This window comes from Elephantulus edwardii, unplaced genomic scaffold (assembly GCF_000299155.1).
Source record: "Elephantulus edwardii isolate Elephantulus edwardi_28Jun2011 unplaced genomic scaffold, EleEdw1.0 scaffold00047, whole genome shotgun sequence".
NCBI lineage: Eukaryota > Metazoa > Chordata > Mammalia > Macroscelidea > Macroscelididae > Elephantulus > Elephantulus edwardii.
In genome coordinates this window covers 5352543-5377450 of record NW_006399797.1, presented here as the reverse complement: position 1 = coordinate 5377450, position 24908 = coordinate 5352543, and the positions used below count along the sequence as shown (strand labels likewise).

Here is a 24908-nt window from a genome sequence, read left to right as displayed (position 1 = left end):
GCAATCCCAGGTTTATCTCAGTACAGCATATTGACAGAAGAGTGCTGTACTACTTAGAAGAATTTTCCTCAAAAATATAGCTACAACTGACTTTTAAATACAAAGACCCTCCCTGAGGTCTTGTTGACTCTAAACATGAGGCTTAAATAAAAAACAATCAATATAGTATGTTTTTGTTGTTATGTGCATAAACTTGCCATATTAAGGAGTGACAATATGCTATCTGCTGAGGAAGACCTTCAATGAGATGGATTGACACAGTGACTGCAGCAATGGACTTGGACGTGGTGAGATTGCGAGGATGATGCAGGATAGCGCAAGGTTTTGATCAATTGTTCATCAGGTCACTTCGGTTTGAAATTGATGACACTCAACAACTGTGTACACATTCTTGAGCACAGGTGAGATCAGAACTTCCCCTCTGAGTCGCATTGAGTATAAGCTAGATTGCTAATTTATGGAAATCCGAATTAATAAATGTGTGGGTTTTTCCCCCCCTTTAAGCCACTATGTTTGGGGATAAATTGGTGCATTTGCCTACAAAATACGTAAAAGACAGCTTTCCTGATTCAGTCCTTGTGTATCACTCAGTGGAACAGTCCTCTTGACTGATCTCTGATATCTCTTTCTCTTTGCTCACTTGACCTATTGCCTTATCCTTGTTATGGACCATAAAACATTCATAGAGTGAAGTCCTATGCTCAGCTAGATGGTTGGATCTATGCTAGTTGGTGGGGATACTAAAAAAAGTTACACACATGTCACCTTGGGATAGATGGACCACATCTGTTATTACATCTATTTATCTGATTCCATGAAAACATTTAAAAGATGAGTGAAAGGGTTTATTGAAAAAGATAGGAAAGGTGATTAGGACTCAATAAATAAAACAAGTGGAGCTTATTTATCTAATACTTTTCTGAGTAAGAACACTGAGGGGATATGGAGCTAATTTTCTTCTGTCTTTTTCACTAATGACTTTCGTTTAGGCTTACTAATAAACCCAAATTGTCTAGCTAATGTTTTTCTATATCTTTATCCAAATGTTTTATTTGGGAAACTGTGAAACACAGACGCCAAATCAATTCAAACAAAACATAAAAATCTAGATTTGGATTCAGGCGTATCTGGTTTGAATCTCACTATAATAACATTTAATCCCACTTAATACATGGATTCAATGAGCCCTTGTAGCACAGTAGTTGAGCATTTAGTTTCTAATAGAAAGGTCAGTAGTCCAAATCCACCCGCTTCTCTTTGGAAGAAAGTTATAGCAGTTTGCTACCACAAAGACTGCAGCCTTGGAAACGAATCTGTCCTACCAGGTTACTACAAGTTGCAATAGATTCTTTGGTACACAATAGCAACCAAATGGAGTTACATCATCTACTTTACTGGATGTTGTGAGGATATGAGATATGGCTTTGAGATAACAAATAAAACTTCTAGCAGGAAGCTTAAAGTGCCCAGGAGTGGCACTCTAGTAAATTCTTAGAACATGAAGCAGTGATACACATGGAGTGGCAATCCAGTGGAATTCAGCATTTAGGGCCAATTATTTTTTATTTCTTGGACAGGGATGGCAGTCTCTTCAAGAAAATGATGCTGCAAAGTACCAACTCAAGGTTGCTTTTAAGCTAGGGAAGTATTTGCCTTTTGCAGAGAAAGCAGGCTTTATTTCAAAGTCTAGGAGATGCTGAAAATAGGAATACTTTGCTCGAAAAATTATTGGGGATTATTTGCCTGGATCTTTCAAAAGAGTACAGAAAGGTTCTTATTGAATTTTAATATTGCACGACTTTAAATAAGAACTTTTGTTATATTTTGTAGTTTATTAAAAAATATTCTTTTTACTAACATTTTATCATCCTTTTGGATATAATCAGGAAAATAAGGATGAAAATGCCTCATACTTTAATAATAAAAATTTAAAAATATAGTAAAAGTTTAGGTTTTTCTATAACAACAGAGAGGTATTGCAACAGAAGGATTGTAATGCATGTTGCTGTTGTTAAGGAACTGACTCATAGCTGACCCTCTGGTGGGTTTTCTTGGCAGTAAATCAATTGCACAGGAGGAGATTGCCCATCTTTCTCCTGTGGAGCAGCTGGTGAATTCTAACCACATGCCTTTAGGTTGACAGTGCAACTCCCTACCACTAGGCCACGTATGATTTGTATTTCTTGTGGGAAAATAGGACCAACATTCAGAAATGATTTTGCAAATGGCTAAATCCTTTAGCACAGAGCCCATGTTTCAGCTTCGATTTCATCCCACTAACTGACATAGCAGATAATTATAACAAGATTTGCAATGAAACTGTGCCAGATGCGCTAAAAAAGTAAACTTTGCTCCTGAGGAAAAGAAGTTATGATGTGAGGAGGAGACCGTAAAGAATTTGTGATCACATGACATAAGCTTTTGAAAGACCGCTGGAGGCTACCTTGGGAACCTGTGGCATTTTGATTCAAATCTATTGTAGTTCAACTAGTTTAAGCAACAATAGTGAAACTTACATTATTTAATGTTTCCTTTTTTCAGTTAGGAAAGACTAATTCAAACACTTCATTTAGTCTGCGATTTTCTTATAAATATGACTCTAAAAACACCCCCCCCACACTAAGATTGTAAATGTCACCAGAACTCTCTAATAGAGAACATATTTAAAACTGTGAGTTAGATAGTGGGTGTTTAATCATAACTTTAATACACATTTTAGAAATTTTTTTTCTGGGACATTTTCATTTTCCAGTCTGTGCCTCTGTTCTGTTTTGTTACATTTTATAATTTAAAAACCAACCAGTAACCCTTGTCATGGAGCTGACTCCAGCTGATGGTACTCTATGAATGGAGTAAAACTTTGTTCCATAGGATTTTTTCAGTGCCTGATACTTTGGGAAACAAATAGAGGTCATTTTTAGGTCTTTCACTTGAGGCAACTTGGAGTGAATGAAAATACTCCACCTCCTAGTTAGTAGCTGATAGAGTTAAATGTTTGCACTCTAGTACAGTATGTGCTACTCCAGATAAAAATATTTTAAAATCTATAATGTTTTTATTCTATATTGTGTTTTTTGTTAGTGATTCTTAGCAATCCTATGAACAATAAATAGATCTGAACCTTCTCCTATTCTGTACTATCCTCACTATCTCTGCCCTAGTCAAACCCATAGCTACAGTCACTACATCAATCCCTCTCCCTCTTTCTCTCACCCTCTCCCTTTCTCAGCATGATTTCTTTTTCCAAGGATTTCCCCCCTGACATGTCTATATTATGTGAGATGAAGTTTCACCATCCTTACTTCTAAGGAGCACTCTGATTGCACTTCCTCCCAGCTCGGTTTCTTCTTTTGACATCGTTTATTGAGTACTCTAACACCACAATTCAATACTACAATTTAAAAAATGTTATTTTATAAAAATCATGAAAATTAGTATAATATATAAGGATATAAAATTTCTATATATTTTAAACACTTTGAGATGAAATTCTACTTTAATAGTAAATTCATGAAATCTAAATATGATAAATTACAGTCGAGATCTAGTTTGAACTTAACTGAAGTAGCAAAGCTGCTTTATACAATCTATGGAGCTTTTCCTGAAAACAGCCACTCCTAATTAAAACACCTGACACCTTATACATGGAAATATAGTTGAAGGGCTAAACCTGTTAGGATAAAATGAACAGGTGAAATAGTTCAGATTTCTTTGAAAATACAGTGATTAGTAATCTCGTAATTTTATAGCTAGTGGAGGCAGCAGGTGATACCCCACTTGTCAATGCTTTCAGCGAATCAGAGGTATAAAACCACAGAAACTTAGAGCTGGAAGGAATTTAATCACCTTGACAGTGATTAGTCTAGTTGAATATTAGTTGAATAAAAGTTGATTACTGGCTCCGAAACAAGATCTTTGAAACGCCGCTATTTGTTAGGGACTTGTAAGATTTTCTGGGTCAGCATCCCATTTCTTTGTTGCAGCTTATTTTTCTTTTTTTAATTCATTCTATTAACTTTTATACAATATCCCAGTCAGAATATTTGAGATTATACATTCAATTAAGGTCGTACTCATCTTGAACTTAGTAAAAAAGAGCCGAAGAGCTTTCATATGAGGTGTAGACTAACACCTAACCAAACTCCTAAGGATACGGCTGACCTTTCAGCGCCTTGGCAGCAAAATTTTATCAAATTCCTAGAGCGTTTTATTGAAACGATCACCTTCATCTTAATGAAAATATAAAAATGCAAAACTATGCAAGCAGATACTGTTTTTTCGCGTGTGTATTTGTAGAAACCGTAGTTACCTAGTTATAAAGGTCTGTAACCCAATTCTACCTCTTGAGGGAGACATAGTCCAGCTTTTATCCGGATCTCGACTCGCTGATCTTTTTTACTGTCTTTTCCCCCCTCTGCAGGTCCAATGCTTGCTCTTCGCTGTCACTAACACAGCGAACAGAACAGGCGGTTGGGAGAGAGGCGTAGTGGGGCTGTGCCGTCAGGTCTGCTGTCCCTTTTTACTGCTTAACTCAACCTAGAGTGTGGGGACGCAGTCACTCCCCTGCACTACACAGGGAAGCGAGTCACTGTCCTCCCGACGCAGCCAGGCTGGGCGCAATAGGGAGTCTGGGTGGAAGAGGAGGTTCTGCCTTCTAAGGCGATTCATTAAAAAATACCACCAGTATCTTTGGACAGTACAGACCTTGGGTGGAACGCGGAGAAGGGATTTAGGCTGCTACAGGGCTCACTTCTAAATTTTCTTCTGGTGATCCTGGATTTGTTTCCTCGACCCCTTCCTCCCTGCCCCCTAACTCTCTACCCTAGCGAAGTGAATGTGCTCCACATTGGAATTTGCAATTTCTATTCGGTGGGGAAGGTGCTAGCGCACTGGGGACAAGGGGGCAGCGAGTTTCCCTTCTAGCTCGTGATGCCTAAAGGGGCAAGCGGCTGGGTTACGAGGGGCTCTGCCAGCAGCACTTGGAGAGGCGTTTGAGCGGCTGGAGCTGGCTTCCAGGAGCTGCTAAGTTGAAGGCGCAAAGTCGCCAGAAGCACCAGCGCAGACCTGTCTACGAACGAGAGGAGCGGCGGCTCCGGGACGGAGGAGCCCGGGAGAAGGAGACCCACCGAGGTCTGAGCCTCCTCTCCTTCCTGCCCGGAAGCTCCGCGGCAGCTGCGTGCAGTGGAGACCCCGGGATCTTCGGGAACTCGAAAGTACCAGCGGAGGTTGCTTTCCTGAAGGTGAATCACTCCGTCCAATTGCCTTTCCCGGGAGAGCAGAAGGGAGGGCGGGAGAATGTGTAAGCGTGTGTGAGAGGCAGAGAGACAACGTGAGGCGAGAGGAAAAGTCTTTACTCGGCATTAAAAGCAAACAAATCAGAGATGGAATAAGAGCGGTAATTGCTGCCAGACCGCCTTCATTCCCGCGGCCAGGGGAGCTGGTCACACCGCGCGCGTCCGGCGAGGACTGCGGGGCCACGCGAGGCGCGGCCAAGGGCTGCAGGACTTTGGCTTTTCATCAGTAAACCAACCTTTTGATTACTTTGACACTGTGGAATAAAGAGAGGGGCAAAGGGACCGGGGGAGCGCACTCCACCCTTCCACCTGCTTTGGGAGCGATTCCAGTTTGGATGTGAAGAGATTCCCGAGAACCTCCTTTTTTTGGCCATCGAAGAAGGAAACACACACACAAGCAAGCGCGCACACACGCACGCCTAGGGCCACCCTCCACGCCAGCACACACCACCAGACTTCTGGTCCCTATGCCCCTGGATGGTGACGGCGGATTGGCATCTCGGAAGCAATGCAAGAGCGGTAAGGCTGGCGCGGGTCCGCGGAAGCTGCAGGAGCATCGCTAGGTGTTGCCGCCACCGGGAAGCCGGGCTGCAGGTAGGTGCGAGCCGCGCCTTCGGCCGCCGCTGGCGCGGGGGGCTCCGGCGGCCGCGGGAGGAGCGGAGACCTGGGCAGCCCCGGGGCGCACGCGTCTCCTCTCCGCTTCCCCTGGGGGCCTGGGCTGGAGGGCAGGGCAAGAGGTGCGGGCTGGGCACCCAGCGTCTCCCATGCAGGCGGTCCGAGGAGGGGCGGGGTAGGGGGACGCAGAGGGGGTGCAGAGCACGCCAAGGAGCTTCTGTGCGCCTTCCCCTCCCACCTCTTTGGGTTCCAGTTCTCCACCCCTGCGAGCGACCCGGTATAGGACTGAAGTGGGGTTTTAACTCGATCCCTCAACCAGACCAATCCAGGCTGGTAACCATTTTGGACTCTCCCGAAGAACGAGTTAGGATGGTGTTTCAGGGGATCAGTGCGATGTGTCAGGTCGCCCTTCTGAAATCCCTACTTTCTGTCCACTTTTGATTAGTTAATTTCCAGGCCTGTGCAAAGGGTGGGCGTTTCGACGAGATTGTTGAGACTCCTTCCCTCCCAAACCCCTTTTAACTATTTTCCTAAAAATTATGTTGGTCAATTCCCGAGCTGAGTTTTAAAGGTTTATTTATATTTGAGGACGGACGCTTTATTACTGAATGATTCACCACAAAGCTTTAGTAAAGATTGTTTTCCGAAGACAGAGAGAGAGCGAGAGAGAGAGAGAGAGAAAGAGAAAGAGAGAGAGAGAGAGAGAGAGAGAGAGAGAGAGAGAGAGAGAGAACACCATAGGGAAATGAGAGCGTGTTCATGTCTCTTTTCCAAATCTTACTAGTGGTCCATGGTTTGTGTGCCCTTGTTTTGCTGTCTTTTATCCCTTCTATTCCAAAAGGCCACTTTCCTACTTCAGGCTACCGACTTTCACCCATCAGTGGGAACGTGTTTCTAGAAGCTGCTTTGCAAAGGAAACTTTGGAGTCATCATCCTGTTTCAAATATCCATCCTAGAACTGTAGGGTGAGTTATCCAGTCAGGCTCCACTCCAAAAGGACGAGCCATGGGCTCCCGCAGAGCCCCGGGCAGATGCGTTGATTTGTCTGTTCAGTATTCCAGTTCCTGACCCGTGGGAAACAAGTGCGCCTGGCATCAGATGGATAATTAGTCACTACAGTGGCTAGTCTCTCTCCTCCTTGGGTGGAGTTTGGCTTGTGGCAAGTGAGACAGAAAAGACAATAAAGCTCCTTTTGTGACTGTGAAATACCTTTTGATTTTTAGAAAATTGTACTTGAAATCCATTCTCCCCAAGACAAAACACCCCCAACCTCCAAAGAGACCTCAACTCATAGGCAACCTTTACTCTGAAGAGTTTCCCAGAGCCCTTGGTGCATAAGGGTCCTCTTCCATAGGGTAGAAAGAATGTACATCAGTACTGACTGAAGGTGAAGGATCTGGTTCCTGCCTGCCCTACTGAATTGCTTCAGACATCAGCATTCAGACAATTATCAATTAACACATTAAAGTTGCTCTACAAGACAGTATGTTAAAACAAATGAGTGATTAATTTAAAATTCTGTGCAAAGTGCGAAATTACAATAACTAGCCAAGGAGATTAAAATAACTTCTGAAGCCTTTTAAGAACTAGAGTATTAAGGTTTTATGTATTTTCCAGCGTTAAAGGTTGGCACATGATCTCCCTTGCTGCTGATTTTTTTTCTTTTTTACCATTTCAAAACTGACATCTAGAATTTATATTTTTTTAAAAAATCAGACATTTTTAATGTCCCTACTTTATTCAGGTTTTTTTCTGTGTCAATTATTTGGATTGTGATCTTTTTTGGAATCCTAGATTTTAAAATCAAAAGGCCATTAATAGCAACATTAGAATACACTTTCTTTTCATTCTTTTAATTTTCAATGAAAAAAAGTAGTTTCTATTATTGATAAGTATAATATTGTGAAAGTAGTGTCACCATCTACCACATATTTAGGTATAGAGTCTCTTCTAAGAGGCAATATACAGGTTTAGATATTGCCTGATTTAAATTAAGCTTTTTTTTTTTGTTTTTTTTTAAATTAAGCTTTTTTTTTTTGTTTTAGTTGAAAATATTGTTTCTGTAATACTCAACTTTGGAGATTCATGTATTTCCTTTTTCCAAAAAGAAACTTACTAGCTTAAGATGCTTGAACTTAAATATTTACAGATAGTGCTATGCTTTATGCCTCTTAAGGAAGAACCAAACGCCTTGACATGAAAGCAAACACCTGTAATACTCCAAGTTGTTCTAGGAGAGAACATAAGGTTTGTGCGTTTGGATCTGTAAAATACTAAGCTCCTTCAACAATGACAAACTGGACAATATGGATTCGTTGAGATGGCCCTGAAATGATGTCAAGATTGTCTCTATTACCTAGTGACTGCTTTATAATATTTACAAACCACTAAATTTTAAAATGTGATGACAGGGCTGTAAAAAGATCTGTTTTTAGATGTGGCCACTTTTCCTTTTTAAAAATTTATGAAATAATGAGACTTAGGATGTGTTAGAAGAATTGATAAAAAAATTATTTTATGTCATAAAATTTTAGTGGTCTTGGATCTTTAATATTGTAGTTTAAAATGTGTTTTTGACTATTCAGATGTTCAGAGTGTATTTTAAGGTTAATTTATCGCTAATTGCTGGTTAGGAATGACCCTATGTAGGTAGAGTAAGATCTGTCTCTCCAGCATTTCCCAGACATCTCTTCGCATGCCCACTAAGAAAAGGCACTGTTGGATTCTGTCCAAGTTCAGCTCTGTCTGCAAGCTGATGAACATTTGCTTCTCTATTACATGTCCGAGCTAGGAATGTCCCAAAATGCCATCAATTATTTCTAATAATATTTGAAAATATGGAACAACCAGAATGCAAGTGGTTCGGTGCTCCAGCTTTTACTTGTGCAGTATTTTATTAGGGATGCCTCATTAAGTCACATTATTCTGCAGCTGTTTTGTTCATTGAAAATTCAAGTAAAAAATAAGAAACTTTACTGTGCAATGCAGTTTGTTTTCTTGGTTAAAAACCATAAATTGAAGGAGAATAAGCATCCAACATAGTATCCTTTGATCTATGGCTGACATTTACAAATGCAATTCATCAACCTGTTATTAGTAGGGTTCCATGAAAACAAAGAGAAGAAACACATGAACACAGCCTGTGCTAGTTATGAAGCCCAGACCAGCTGAATCAGCCTCATAAACTGGCCCTCTTGCTTGTATAATAGTTCACATTATATAGTTTGCTTATGAAAAACCCAAATTTTGTAATCCTGTGATGATGGATTTGCCATCTTGCTTGGAAATTCTTTGGTTAACTTTATTTTGAAGTATTTGGAGCATATGAAATGATTGCTTTAATTATTCTACTGTAAGAGAAGCAATTCTTTCATGAGGGTTTGTTTTTTTTTTAAAAGAACAGTTTTACTCTTGGAGCACAGTCTGAAAAAGAGGCCTAAAAATTAGTTTCTGTTTCTTGGCTGTCATTACCATTCACTTATTGGATAATTTTTAGAAGGTGTCATTCTCTTTATGTGGTGTCTTATCAATGAAATAATACTAAGAATTCTTTTCTCCTACTTTTTCTTTTACAGAAATTTTGAGAGGGATGCGTAGACTTACTGGAATTTGAAGAAAAGTGTTTAAATACAGCTTGCACACAAATACATCAATATGCTGTTAATGAAACCATGTATAACATGAATTTTGTAGAAAAGGGCAAGAATAATTATAAAATGTCCACATTAATAGCTTTTTAAACTACTTTACATGATTTGACCTACAGTGCAATAAGATCCTTTAGAACTGAATTTTATATTTTGAGCCACCATTACATATAGTATATATTTTTCTTTTCCCCAGTTTCCTTTTGATGATATTTACTTGCTAAGGTAAAAAATGCAGGAAAGTCAATTGTGCTTTCTATGAAAGGACATTTTGGGATATGTTTATTGACACCATGACTAGAGATTTTGACATATTATAAACACTGAGTATATCTGGATGGTGGACTTACTAAATATGTGCCTGCACAGTAAATATGCAAATCATGCATTCATTAGTACATACTATTCTTGTTTACAAGTGGTATCTACATATTCTTCAGAAACATAACTGATACTGTGTTCCAGATTTATGTTAGATTTCCAAAGCCCACCCACTTCCAATATGTAAAAATCACGTGTATGTTGGATTTCATCCTGTGTTGTAATGGCAGGCTAGTCAATAAATGGAATCAGTACCTATCAGGCCTTTTTAGGCAACTGATTTTTATTGCCATTGGAAAATTTAACTTCCAGTTTAGTTGGGATTTAGATGAATAGTGAATATGTCAACATTAAGGAGAATAATTCATTTTGTCCACAGTGATCCAGATAAGGTATGAGATGTAACCAAGGAATCAGCAATTACATACTTAAATTAAATTAAATTCCTTTAATCACTTCCTTCAATCTCTTAAATTACTTCATAGTAGCTGTAATTGTTTTATGATTTCCCCTGAATGACCAGTTAGTGTAAGGTACATCTCCCTTTCCCCAAGCAGTAGTGCAAATGTGTAGCTATTTGAATTTATATTTCTAATGCTTCTTTTATACAGGAGATTTTTAGAAACCCTATACGGAGAGATTCAATGATGTGATAATGCTGTATTCTAGCAATTACGGTGATAGGCTGAAGTTAGTACTTTGACAAAATGGGACAATCACTCAACAAGTCTCTTTTGCTGTTTTATCTCTGTGTGCACTCCACATGAAGCTTGGTGAGTTCAAAGTGGCCTTTGATGAATACCAGTTTACTTTCCCAAATATTTTTATGTTTTTATTGCTATAAACTAGTCACTATAATTGCCTGCATATGAATGGGCAACTGTGTTGACCTTTAAAGGTCATGCAAAGACGTTAAACCTTTCAGTACACAGTGTTAATTGCTTATGGCCTCCTGTAAGCTGCATATGGAGCTGAGTTTAGTACAATGGAGTAGTACTTTGAGTTGCTTTGATTATGCATATTTTTTCCAAGGGAAAAATCCATAGTAGGTTCTAAGACTAAGAGAGGACTATTTTTGGAATGTTATCTTTGTGCTTTAGAAGTTATCAAGCCAGAATGACCTGGATTATGAGGAGACATTTTTTTCAAGTGGCAGATGCCAGAGTGTACAATATTGTAATCTGTGTATAAAAAGTGTACCATGGTTTTATTGTTCCTTTCCCTTCCCCTTTCTAAAACTCTTTGGAGATGCATTGAGAATTGCACTTGTGGAAATAAGTATTTTTGCCATCTCCTGCTCTGTTATGACAAGGTGTGCTATTTGTCCTCATCTACTCTTTCCTTGCTTTGCATTTTTGTGTTTAAAGACTGATAAAAGCAAAGGCAGGCAACTAAAAGAGGATTATATGGGATAGATTCTGTTAATAACTAATTATCAGTTTAGTAATAGAACACTGACATTTTTGACAGATTATATACTTCAAGAGGACAGACTTTTTATAGTCCTCAAACTTGATCAGTTCAACAGTAGAGGACCATGCATATATATATCTGCTTAGAGGCAAGAATGATAAAGCTTTGTCTCATATACTTTGGGCATGTTGTTAGGAGAGGATATTTCCTGAAAAGAGACATCATGCTTGAAAAGATGGAAGGTCAGGAAAAGAGAGGAAAAGCCTCAGCTAGATGATTGACACAGTAACTGCAGCAACGGGCTCTAGTACATCAGAGCTGATGATGGCACAGGGAAGTGTTCAGATCTGTTGATCATAGGGTTGGTAGAGCTACTACCACCAATATACTTATGTCATATACATACCACCACACTCAGACACACATAGGTTTTTAGGTACCATTGAATTGGAATTGATCCATAGCTGACTCTCCAGTGGGTTTTCAGAGGCAGTAAATCACATGAGAGGAGATTGCCTGTTATTTTTCCCATGATACATGATTACTGGTAGATTTTAATTGCATGCCTTCTGGTTAGCATTGCAGTGTGTATTTGTGTATGTGTGTATATATGTATATGTGTGTGTATTTATAGATATAAATGTATATATGTGTGTGTGTTTATATATATAAATAAAAGCACTGATGGCTTTAGTGGTAAGAAATTGCACTGCTTACCAGAAGGCAAGCTTCCTTTCTAGAATAGGTTTGAGGGCATTACAAAGACAAAAGAGGAAAAAAAGAGAAAACTGGATGTCAGAAGAGACTCTGAAAATTACACTAGAGTGATGAGAAGCCAAATCAAAGGTAAGAAAGGATGAAGCCAAAGAGATTAACAAAAGATTTCAAAGGGAAACTTGAGAAGACAAGGAAAATATACCAAGATGTACAAAGAGCTGAAGTTGAAAAATAGGAGGGGAAAAAAGGGAAGAATTCACTTGGCATTTCTAAAGTTAAAAGGACTGAGAAACAAAATCAAGCCACTAGTGACAATACTGAGAGATACTATGGAAAAATCTTGAACAATTCAGGAACCATCAAAAGATGGAAAGAATACATGTACTTACGGTACCAGAAAGAACTGGTTGATACTGAAAAATTTTAGGAAGTATCATATGAAAAGGTGCAAGTGGCAATCAATGAAAAAAGAAAGTCAGGCTGTACTGAAGGCAGTGGCAAAATAAGGCCCCAGAGATCAGTGGAGTACCAATTAACGTGTTTCAATTAGTAGATGTAGCCCTGGACGTGCTCACCAGCCTATGCCAAGAAATCTGCAGGATAGCTGCTTGACTGACTCTAGGAGTTCCATATTTGTTTCCATTTCCAATAAAGGTGATGACAGAATGTGGTAATTATTGAACAATATCACAATGATGTTTTTGTTATTATGTGCCATTGAATCGCCTGTAACCTATAGTGGCCCTGTGTACAATAGCTCTGAACCCTTCCCTGTCCTGAGCCAGTCTCACTGATTTTGACATACCAACCCCCATGGCCCCAGTTACTGTATTAATCTATCTCATCCAGGGGCTTCCTCTCCTGTGCTGTCCCTCCACCCTTCTGGGCATGATGTCCTTCTCCAAGGACTGGTCTCTTCTGGCCGCATGCCCAAAGAATGAGAGATGGAGCTTTCAAATCTTAACCTCCAAGGAGAAACTTGGTTTCACCTTCTCCAAGACAGACTATTTGTTTTCTTGGTGGTACATGATATGTTTAAAACCCTTCTTCAGGACCACAACTTGAAGGCATAGATTCTTCTTCTGTTATCCTTAGTCATGGTCTAGCTCTCTGATGCATAGCAAGTAATTGCAAAGACCATGGCCTGGATTGGGTGCACCTTAGTCCCTAGACTGACATTGTTGCTTTTCAGTACTCTGGAGAAGTCCCTGACAGCAGATTTTTCCCAATGCAATTAGTCTTTTGATTTCCTGACTGCTGGTGTTAAGAGTGTTAATTGTGGAGCAGAGCAAGCTGTAATTACTAATTAACTTATTTTCTTCTCCATCTATCATGGTGCTTCCAGTTGGCCCAGTGGTAAGAGTCTTTGTTTTTTTGATGTTTAGCTTCAACCCATGCAAGGAAAATCTAGCTGCAGATCATTCCAAAATGGCTAGAACTCTCCGTTAACAAACAAATGCCAGAAGTTAAAGTTGTATTTAGAAGTGGCCATAGACCCAGGGATATCATTACTGATGTTGGATGGATTCTAGCTGAAAGAATACCAGAATAAAGTCTAATTGTGCTTTATTGATGATACAAAGGCATTTGACTGTGTGTATCTTCAAAAGGAGTGGTGGTAATATCGGGGAGGCTGAGTCAGACTTCTAACGACTTCGTAAAGGGAACTGTCTCTATCAATAAATATCCATAGCAGCAAATAGATACTGTCGGTTTGGTCAGACACATGACTCTCTAAAAAGTGTTCCTTCACCTCTTTTTACCCATCATTCAGGTTTGATTTTTGTTGTTGACTCACAGACTTTACTCACCATTGTAGGATTTATTAGGGAAATAAACTGGAGAGTGGGGGAGGCAAAGAATATCACCCTATGCAAGTCTGTGTTTAGTTTAGCAGTCCCAGGCCAGATTATCAGAAAACACAATTCATTTAACTAATTTCTGGTTCAGATAAGAAGCAAAAATCCAAATCATCCAGTAAAATTTGCCTCAGAGAAGTTATAAGTCGTCATCTTATTTAATCATCTAGTAAGCAAACCCTTTTACTATGGCCAGCACAAATGCAAGAAGACTCAGGTTACACTTGCCACAATCTCTCCACTACCTTTGTCCCCAAGGTCTTGCTGTATAGTGTGGAAAGCACTCTCTTTCTTATATCCATTCCACAGCTGTTAATGATTTGCAAGCCCATGTGTTAAGGCAGCTGAAGACCAGTGGCAACTAATGTAATGGCCAGCGAAGCCACCTTTTAAGTTAACACCACAGTATTATAGCAAACTATGGTTAGCGTTGAGAAAAATGGATATCCTAGAACACTTAATTATGCTCGTTGTTGTTGTTATGTGCCGTTGAGTTGCTTGCAACTCATAGCGACCCTATGTACACAGACCTAAACCTTGCTCTATCTTGTGCCAATCGCAGTGCCTCCGACACACCCATCCTGATTACCCCAGTTCACTGAATCAATCCACCTCATAGAGGGTCTTCTCCTCCTGCGCGTTCCCTCCACCCTCCCAAGCATGATGTCCCTCTCCAAGGACTGGTCCCTCCTTACAACATGTCCAAAGTATGTCTGACGAAGCCCCAGAATCCTTGCCTCCAAGAAGCAGCCTGGTTTAACCCTCTCCAGGGTGAATCTGTTTGTTTTCTTGACAGTCCATGGTACATTCAATACTCTTCTCCAGTACCACAGCTCAAAGGCATCAATTCTCCTTCTATCCTCCTTAGTCATTGTCCAACTCTCTGATGCATAACAAGTGATTGCAAAGACCATGGCCTATATCAGACGCACCTTAGTCTCCAGATTGACACTATTGCTCTTCAGTACTTTGGAGAGGTCCCTAACAGCAGACTTTCCCGTCGCAATATGTCTTTTAATTTCCTGGCTGCTGGTGCCAAGAATGTTGACTGTGGAGCCAAGCAGACTTAAGTTGTCAACAATCTCAGTCTCTTCACCATCCGTCCTGATGATGCCAATTGGTCCAGTGGTGAGAATCTTTGTCTTCTTGACATTGAGCCTCCATCCATACTGAAAGCTGCAGTCCTTGACCCTCTGCAGCAAGCATTTCAGGTCCTCATCAGTTTCAGAAAGCAGGGTTGTGTCATCTGCATAATGCAGGTTGTTGATAGATCTTCCACCAATCCTGATACCACACCTCTCCTCATAGAGCCCAGCCTCTCAGATAATCTATTCTGCATATAGGTTGAAAAGGTATGGAGATAGGATGCATCCCTGGAATATGCCCTTCCCAATTTTGACCCATGCTGTTTCCTTGCTCTCTTCTGACGACTGCCTCTTCGTCCAAATAGAGGTTTCGCATTAGCACTATCAGGTGTTCTGGGATTCCTATTCTTCTGCTAGTCAGCCGCAGTTTGTAATGATCCACACAGTCAAAGGCCTTTGCATAATCAATGAAACACAGATAGACATTCTTCTGGTATTCTCTGCTTTCAGTTAAGATCCATCTAACATTAGCTACAATATCCCTAGTACCACAACCCCTTCTAAACCCAGCCTGGACTTCTGGCAGTTCTCTGCTGATGTGCTGTTCTAGTCGTTGTTGGATAATCTTCAGTAGAATCTTGCTTGCATGTGAAATCAATGATATTGTTCTATAGTTTTCCACACTGTGTCGGGTCACCCTTCTTTGGAATGGGAACAAATATAGATGTCTTCCAGTCAGTTGGCCAAGTGGTTGTTCTCCAGATTTCTTGGCACAACTTGGTGAGCATATCCAGGACAGCATCGGTTAGCTGAAATACATCAGTTGGTATACCATCTATTTCTGGGACCTTATTTTTTTCTATATCCTTCAAAGAAGCTTGAACTTCTTCTTTCATCACCATAGGCTCCTGCTCAAGTGGGATTCGTGGCTAAAGTCGACTCTCGGGAAAAATCTTTTCCCCACCCACAGGAAAACAGGAGGCCAGGTCTCTGCCTAAATCATTCGGGCCCGAGGGCCTGTGGCCCTCAGTCCAAGAAGAAAATACAATCTATTCACCAGTTCTACAGGACATATCACCTTTGCTTTGGAGACATTACCACTAACTTAAGAGACACTGGTCATACCATAAGGAATTGTTGGCAGGTGATGTGTATGGAATCACAGAAACCAAGAAAACTTCAGATACAAGCTGTCAGATCAAGGGTTGGACAATGGAAGATAAATACTGAAGGAGTGGGTAGAAGTGAAGGGGTATCCTGGTGGGGGGTGGAGCTGAGAAATAAGTGGGTCAAGTCACTGGGCCAATGGCAGGAAGAACACTGTAGTTAATGGCTAACTTCACAATGAAGGATATATCTTTCACTTTTTTATAAATTGCTTGTCTGTCAGATACTTCCCTAAATCTGAACATTCAGATTAAGACAGACTAGGAAGAAGGATTGGCCATCCACTTCCAAAATAGCAGTCCTCTGAAAACGCTATGGTCAAAACCTATTATGCTCATACACAACCTAAATCTAGAATAAGAAGCTATTGTCTGAACTGAGTAAAGGAACACTGCATAATTTACAATGAGGAAAAGTGTAAGTCAGGGTTTTATTTTTTCTCCATACTCATTCAAGTCTGTACTCTGAGCAAATAGTTTGAGAAACTGGACTTTTTGAAAAGGAATCAGCATCAGAGGAAGACTCATCAGCAACCTGTGTTATGCAGATCACACATCCTTGCTTTCTGAAAATGAGGAAGACTTGAAGTGCTTGCTGCAGAAGATAGAAAACTACAGCCTTAAACATAGATTGCATCTCAACATCATGAAGACAAAAATTCTCGCCACCATACTGATAAGCAGCATAAATGATAAATGGAGAAAAGATTGAAGTTGTCAACAATTTTGTCTTACTTTGATCCGCAAATAACAACACCCTTGGAATCAGCAATCAGGAGATCAGGAGACATACTGCATTGGGCAAGTGTGCTGTCAGGGATCTCACCAAAATACCAAGAAGCAGTGACGTTAATCTGAGGACTAAGATGCGCCTGATTCAGGCTGTGGTCTTCTCAATCTCTTGCTATGCCTCTGAGAGCTGAACAATGAACAATGATGACAGAAGAAGAATTGGTGCCTTTGAATTGTGATGTTGGAGAAGAGTGTTGAATATCCCACAGACAGTGGATATGTTTTGAAAAAAGTGCAGTCAGAATGTGGCTTGAAAGCAAGGACTATGAAGCTTTTTCTCACCTTCATTGGGCATGTTGCTAGCAGAAGCCATTCTTTGGAAAGGGACATCATGCCTAGAAAGGTAGAGTGTCAGTGAACAAGAGGGAGACCCTCAACCAGATGAGTTGACGCAGTGATTGCCGCAATGGGCTTTGGTATGTCAGAGATTATTAGTATGGCACAGGATAGAACTAAGTTCATATCTGTTGTTCATTGGGTCTCTACGAGTCATGCCTGACCAGAAGACCCCTCACAACAACAATAATAACATGTGTGTATATGTGAATATAAATACACACACACACACACACACACACACACACACACACACACGTATATTTTTATTAGTTTATAGAATGCTCCAAATTTACAGAGTCACTGCCAGTACTATTTCATTTATGGTGAACAAACCAGGGTATTGTTACAATTTCTTACTTTACTTTGCAGAAGTATATATTCAGTGAAGGATATATTCAGATTTTCTGGTGCTGAAGAGTTCAGAGAATTCCTTCTTAGAAATGTCAGGAGCAGAAACTTGATCTTGTTTTTGTTTATATTTCCTTTGGAAAGTTGAGTTGAATTGAATATAACAACTCTAACTATAGCTTTTCTATTCTCTGGCACACCAGGGAAAAAGACATAGGTAATTCAAAACCCAGGCAATCCAAGGGCCAAGCAGAGAGTGAAAGGGCATTAAAATTTCATACTCCATAAAACAAAGGCCCCATTTTAGGCAGCTTTAAGTTCAGTGACAAGTTTAACCTAATTTATAAAAAAATTTACTTCTTAAAATGCTATGTGACAGTAGTTTCCTTCTAAAATTTAAATTTAATATTAATGTGAACCTTTTTTAGATTGATTGTTGATGTTTTTATAAATATGTGTTCAAAATTGAGTAAAAAATTAGACTTTGATATTTGAAGACACATTTGTTTCTCACATAATCTGCTGCGTGGTTAAAGCTCATTAGCTTTCCATTTTGGATAACAGATTTTGAAAATGACCACTATAAAACCAGTGTGATGCTGTAGTCAAAGCCATAGAGGTGCTTTTGTGGCTCTCTCTGTAAATAACCTCATGACCACAAGGCAATACTTTTGTTTTTATCTGTGCCTCAGTTTCTCAACAATGCAAAATTTTTAAGACAATGAGATGTTTATTATTTTTGAGTATATTGAGAACTACTAGGCATCATGACATGGAAAAGAAGATAATAGTACTTTATATGCTTTCTCCTTCAAAAGCTTAGATTTTAGGTAAGAAGAGAAGAGGCCTTTAACACATGCCCAATGTTGTCTATTTTCAAAAGCATATTTTACTTTTTGTTTGTTTTCTAACAACAACAACAACAACAACAACACATAAAAGAAAATTGGCTCATCTGAAAGGGATCACATAGGAGGCTCCTGGACATAGAGATAGAGAAATGTGGAACAAAACTCAAAAATCACAAAAATAACAAGACTTGCTGGCCAAATAAGAGATTGGTGGGACCCTAAGAGTAAGGCCCTTAGTCACTCATTTCAACCTGGAATTAAATACATCCCCTTGTTCAACCTTCAGCCAAACGAAAGCTCACCTACAAGGTGAACAAGAACACCAGGGAGAGTTTTGCTCCTTAGAACAAATCATTTATACACCTTCCTAATTTGGCCACACAGAGCTCAGAAGATAGAAAGGGATAGGATGAAAAGATGAAAAGAAATGACAATTATAGGGTGGAAGTGGGAACAGTGATGATACGGTGTAGGGAAGTTATTAATATCATGTTATTGTTGCTTATCAGAACTGATCCCTAGCTGACCTTCTGGTGAATTTTCAGAGGCAGTTAATTGCACGGGAGGAGATTGCCCATCCTTTTTGGCGTGGAGCATCTGGTGGTCTTGAACCACGTGCCTTCGGGATTGCAATGCAGCTTCTTGCTGCTAGGCCACCAGAGCTCCTATGTAAATAATTGAATGGAAAGCCAATTACTCTGTAAACTTTCACTGAAAGCACAGTTAAAAAAAAATACAGAAGAAAAGATATTCAATTAAAAAAAAAAAAAAAAGAAAATTGGCCCTACAACATTTATGAAAATACCTTGAGGGGATGAGTGAGGCTGGCAAACTTATATAGAGGTACACGTTATTTGCATAAAAATACCATAAATGTTTTCCAGTAAGTAAGTGATCTTTGTTGTCCTGTTACATAAGAGCAGAGTAATGATTATTATAGTTATGACTAAATACTTTATAGAATGGAGACATAAAAATTGAATTACAATAAAATCTTATAATTTAGTTTGCTGGCTTAATTTGCATGATGCTGTTTTGTTTCAAATAGTAATAGGTCATGAGTTTCAGGACTAATGAATCATTTTAGTTTATCTGTCTTTGCTTTACTGACAGTTTTCATAGCTACTGAGATAGAATGGTTTGGTTTGATTTGATTGACCTAAGTAGAGTTAGGTTTACAAATAAATAATCCTCGTGTATATATTGATAATAAACACATTAATTTAGAACCTGTATATGATTTTTAAAGAGTTTATTCAGTTAATCAGTAATTATTGAGCTCTCTGTGGTTCATGGGGTATCTCAAAAGATAGAGACTTTTGAACTTAACATTTGAACTTAACATTTCAGGACATTGAAATTTTAAGATACTTCTGGAGCAATCACTTAACAATGTGTTATGCTGTATCTACTCTTGGTCATAATTGTTATTTTAACTGAATCATAGTTATGGACAGATAAAAGGCTAAATTTTCTCACTTATGTAATGCTAAAGCAGCATTGTGTCCATGTCAGAATTAGAATGTATTATTAAGAAAAATGTCATAGAATATATTTAAGATGAGTGACTCTTGAGTGATGCAGAGGCTTTTTAATCACTAGACTAATGAGCCAAAAAGTTATTGGTTCAAATCTAGAAGCTGTTCAAAAGGCATGCTTGGTGATCTGCTTCCAAAAGGTCAAAGCCTAGAAGAGCCTATGGAGCTCGGTTCTATTTTGACACACATAACATTACATTAACATAAGAATTGAGATTGACTGATGGGAACAAATAATAAAGCAAATGTAATTCAGTGAGTTGATTGAATTCACAAGATTTATTCTTTTACCCTAAGTCTGAGGATGGCACAGTCCTATCTCCTTTTTGTAAGTTATGGAAATTAAATTCAGATAGACTGAATGAGATCTGTGGCGTGATGTAGCCTAGAGTTGCTTAAAGGGATTGCAAAGTTTAATGCATACAGAGACTCGACAATGTGGCTGCTTAAAGCAGACCAAGTGGAAGGTGCAAATACTCAACCTCTGCACAGTTTTGGGGAGAGCTTAGGGACTGGTGGAGATTCTGTCCAACATTTGATTGCACTTTGGCTCTACATTGGCTCTGCCATGTTATTGTCATGCTGACACGTGAGTGTGGTGGTATAGAACTTTTGATTTGTAGAACAATATAGATGTGTAACTTTTTAAAATGTGAAACGTTCATATTTATAAATTACTACAATGAATTAAAAGTGTGAAATATTCTGGGAGACAGAATATATCTTCAAGCCACATGCAGGCCAAGGACCATGACTGTGTCACTGTTGGTAGAGGACCTAATGAGGACAGCTAATTAGGGAGATAGGCCTATGCCTACCCTCCTGTCATCTCTAACCACAGTCTTCCACCCCTGCTTTCATTTGGAGCCAAGGTGGTTGACAGTAAGACTTAGCTAGTGAGCTGAATGCTAATGATGAGTGACTCAAGCTTTCTGCTTACTAACTTTTTGTGTAGTTGGTGTAAACAACCCTTGGGGTTGTGATAACCTGTAGGGTTGAGAGATGTACTGGGAATACAAAAATTAACTTTATATTAAATGTAAAAAGCTCTGTAGTCACATAATACCTTGTTTTTATAAATTCAACTCAAATTCAACTCATTATCATTGCATCTGAGCCAGTTCATAGCTGACCTCCCAGGAGGTTGTCAGAGCCTTAAAACCACATGAGAGGAGATTGCCTATCTTTCTCCCACTGATCTACTCCCATCTACTACTGGTGGGATCAAACCACCAGATAGGCATCAGCTTTGGTGTAACACAACTTCCTACATACATACTGTTGCTCTTGAGTCAGAACCTACTCAAAGCTGACCTTCTAGCAGATTTTCAGAGGCTACAAAAAGCATGGGATATTGCCCATTTTTTTCCCTTGTAAAGCTGGATTTGAACTATCTGCCTTTGGGTTAGCAGTATAGCTCTTCACCCACTAGGACGCCATGATTCTTCAACTTCTATGTGCATACAAATTCTCTGGGGGATCTTGCTCAAATACGGAATCTAGAGCAGGACCTGAGATCCTGCATTCTCAGCAAACTTCCAGAGGAAGTACATTCTGTTAAGCTGTGGATGACAATTTGAGTCACAATACTTCTTTGAATTTCATTTCATGTATAAAGAAAGGTAACAGACTCCTAATGCTCATCCCTTTGAAAATTGTTCTCCCTTTTGTAGGCAGTCTAAATTTGACCAGTGACTCTGAACACTTATTAAAGGCTCTTTGATCTGAGCATAGAATTCATAAACATTTTGCTTAGTTAACTTTCTATTCAAAGAACATATTTTTCTCCAAAGGATATGGCAGAAATAGGCCATTCTTCATGTATTAATGCAGATTTGGTTTACTTCTTGCAGTCTGAGGAAATAAACATATATTTAATAACAAAAGTGTTATGTTACATATATGTATATATGTGTTTGTATATATATGTATGTATGACCTCTCTAGAGTACTAAAGAGCAATAATGTCAGTCTGGAAACTAAGGTGCATCTGATCCAGGCCATGGTTTTTGCATTTACTTGCTGTGAATCTGAGAGCTTGACAATAACTAAGCATGATAGAAGAAGGATCAATGCTTTGAGCTGTGCTAGAGAAAAGTGTTGAATGTACCAGGGACTGCCAAGAGAACTAACAGGTCTGTCCTGGAGAGGGTGAAACCAGGCTGCTTCTGTTCCCTGGATGCAAGGATTTTGAGGCTTGGTCTCATACTTTGTGCATATGACCAGTCCTTGGAGATGGATATCATGTTTGGGAGGGACAGCACAGGAGAAGAAGGTCCAGGATGAGATGGATTGATTTAGAGACTGAATAAATGGGATTAGTTCTGTTGGAGATGATGAGATTGGCGCAGGATAGTGCAAGTTTCAGAACTACTGTACATTGGTTTGCTATGAGTTGCAGGCAACTTGATAGCACATAACAACAAAATGTATGTATGTATATATGTGCGTACATTTATATATGTGTGTGGTGTGTGTGTGTGTGTGTGTATGTCACTTCCTAAACAACATGCTTCTGCAAACTATGAACTTTGATAAATGTGGATAGTTATAGAAAGGCTTCAGGCCTTTTGTTCATAGGGTTGCTATGAGCCATGCTCAACTCGACTGCAATCAACAACAGCAACAACATATGTATATATGTGTATATATAGATATAGAGATACAGAGATATAGATAGATGTAGATATGGATATGAAAAGCTCTGGTGCTGTAGTCCATAGGGAGTAGCTCTGTTAACCCAACTACATTTCAGATCCCCCATTGGCTTTGCAGGAGAAAGCAATGTATACTAATATACAAGGTCTATATTTGCTCCCCAAGTAATTTTCACAATTTCAATGGTAATTACCTTTTCTGTTTAGACAGATATTTAAGCTTGGACGCAACTTTTGGAGTTTTCCCCATTTGATAGCTATTATGACAATGTAGGAAGGAGTTTCCTTTGTGTTTTTATTGAGCTTACAACTTCAAAATGAGTATTCCTTCATTTTTCCTTTTGCCCTGCTAATCCTAAATAACTTTCCAAAAGTGCTCTCTTAAGGATTAAAGGCATAATACCTTCTGATTTAGAGAGTCTGAACTTTTTATCTTTATATATTAATAGCATTTCTCCCCTAAACCGGATTTGTTAATGTCAGAAGGTGTTATGGCTCAGGTGTGTGACTCTATTCTACTTCGGTTATGAGCTAGCCCTTGTTATACAAGCTCACTGAGCAGAAGTATTTTTCGTCAGTTTTATTAATGCGATGTTTCAGTGTTGCCTTATGCTGCTATATTAAGTATAAATGGAGATTAGATTTAGACACGTCAATGTGAGGGAGTGAAGTAATTTATTTTCTTGCAAGTTGTATGATTAATATAACTTGCAGTAATCATGCTATTAAATCTTACTTGATTTCTCCTTTAAGAGCTTAGAGGTTCCTACTATGGCTTAGTGGTAAGAGATTGTACTGCTGATCCAAAGGTATGTGGTTTGAATCTATCAGCTGCTTCATGGGAGAAAGATGGGCCGTTGACTCTTGTGTGATTTATTGTCTCTGAAAACCCACTGGAAGGTCAAATACGAGTCAGTTCCAACTTGACAGTACATAACATAATTGAATAAGAAGTTCCTGGGTAGTGCAATGAAATAAGTACTAGACTACTAACTAAAACGATGGTGAGTCAGATCCTTTCAGAGATCCTTGAAAGAAAGTTCTGCTTCTAAAAGGTCGCACATTTGAAAACTCCCTGGAGATTGAGAATATACCAGTGAGAATCAATCTGATGGCGTCTAGTGTAGCTGGGTAATGATATGAATCCATTTAATAGAGTCTGTCAGGACTGTAAATTTGGTGAAGCAAACCCATTTGTAATGTATCATAATACATCTAATGGAAGAACAAAAGTTAGGATATCTTTTGTACATGTTTCTTTATTGTATGAGGATATTTTCTTCAAAGATTGTCATTTTATGGTTTATAGGGTTGCTGTGACTTAGTGGTAAGGAGTTGCACTGCCAACCCAAAGGCAAGAAGTTTGAATCTCCTGTTCTGAGGGAGAAAGATGAGCAATTTTCTCCTGTGTCATTCACAGCCTCTGAAAACCCACTGGCAGGTCAACGATGGGTTGGTTCACACTTGACAACACATAATAAAATAACAATGAGTTGTAGTTGACTTGATGACATCTAATAACAAGAAATTGTATGAAAGTGCTGCCAGCAAAGGAGAGAGGGAAGGAGAAATAACTGCAGGGAGGGGGTGGGGAGGGAGGGAGGAGATGAGAGAGAGAGATACAGAGAATGAGAAAGAAAGAGGAAAGGAGGAGATGTCTGTGAGAGACATGCTCAGGGAAGGGGGATGTACAATTATAATCTCTAGCCTAAAAGGTATTTAATCATTAAGAAGGTGTATATAGGTTAAACATCAAGAATACAAAGAAAATAAATATGCTGACCAAAATTCTTATTCTTCCCACAATTCATTGTAACCTGAAATCTTAGAGACTACATATTGTCTGATTTTACTGTTGTAGAAAAGAAATAATATTTGTCAATGTCAAATTTAAGTGTTGTTAATCATATATAGAATATATTTTGATTGCTCTTGTCAGTGACTTGACTCATCTTTCATTAGGGAATTTAAAGCCATTTATTCTTATCTACATAATTACCATTTTCATAATTTATCATGAGCTGGATTTATTATTTTAATCTTTAGGATCACTATTGACTGTGATACCATTGTTTTGGCTTCAATGACATTAAAAATTGTTGTGATTCTAATTTTAAATGCTTTTAGTGCAGATACTATGAATACAAATATTTATTGATTTTATTTTAGTCCTGGATTAAGTAAGGCTTTTAAATGCTTTCCTCCATAGGAAGGTTTTCAAAATTAAAACTCTGACTATATCTGATTATCTAGAAATCCATATATA

The 24908-nt window shown here is 39.0% G+C and overlaps 1 protein-coding gene across 1 annotated transcript in view; it reads left to right on the top strand.

Annotated features, from left to right (window-relative positions):
• Positions 1 to 5735: 5735 nt before the first annotated feature.
• Positions 5736 to 24908, top strand: part of FAM19A2 (family with sequence similarity 19 (chemokine (C-C motif)-like), member A2) — a 785110-nt gene continuing 765937 nt past the window's right edge. The window contains exon 1 of the mRNA XM_006886037.1: positions 5736 to 5888. The gene's annotated coding sequence lies outside the window, so the exon portion shown is untranslated. The remainder of the gene's footprint in view (positions 5889 to 24908) is intronic.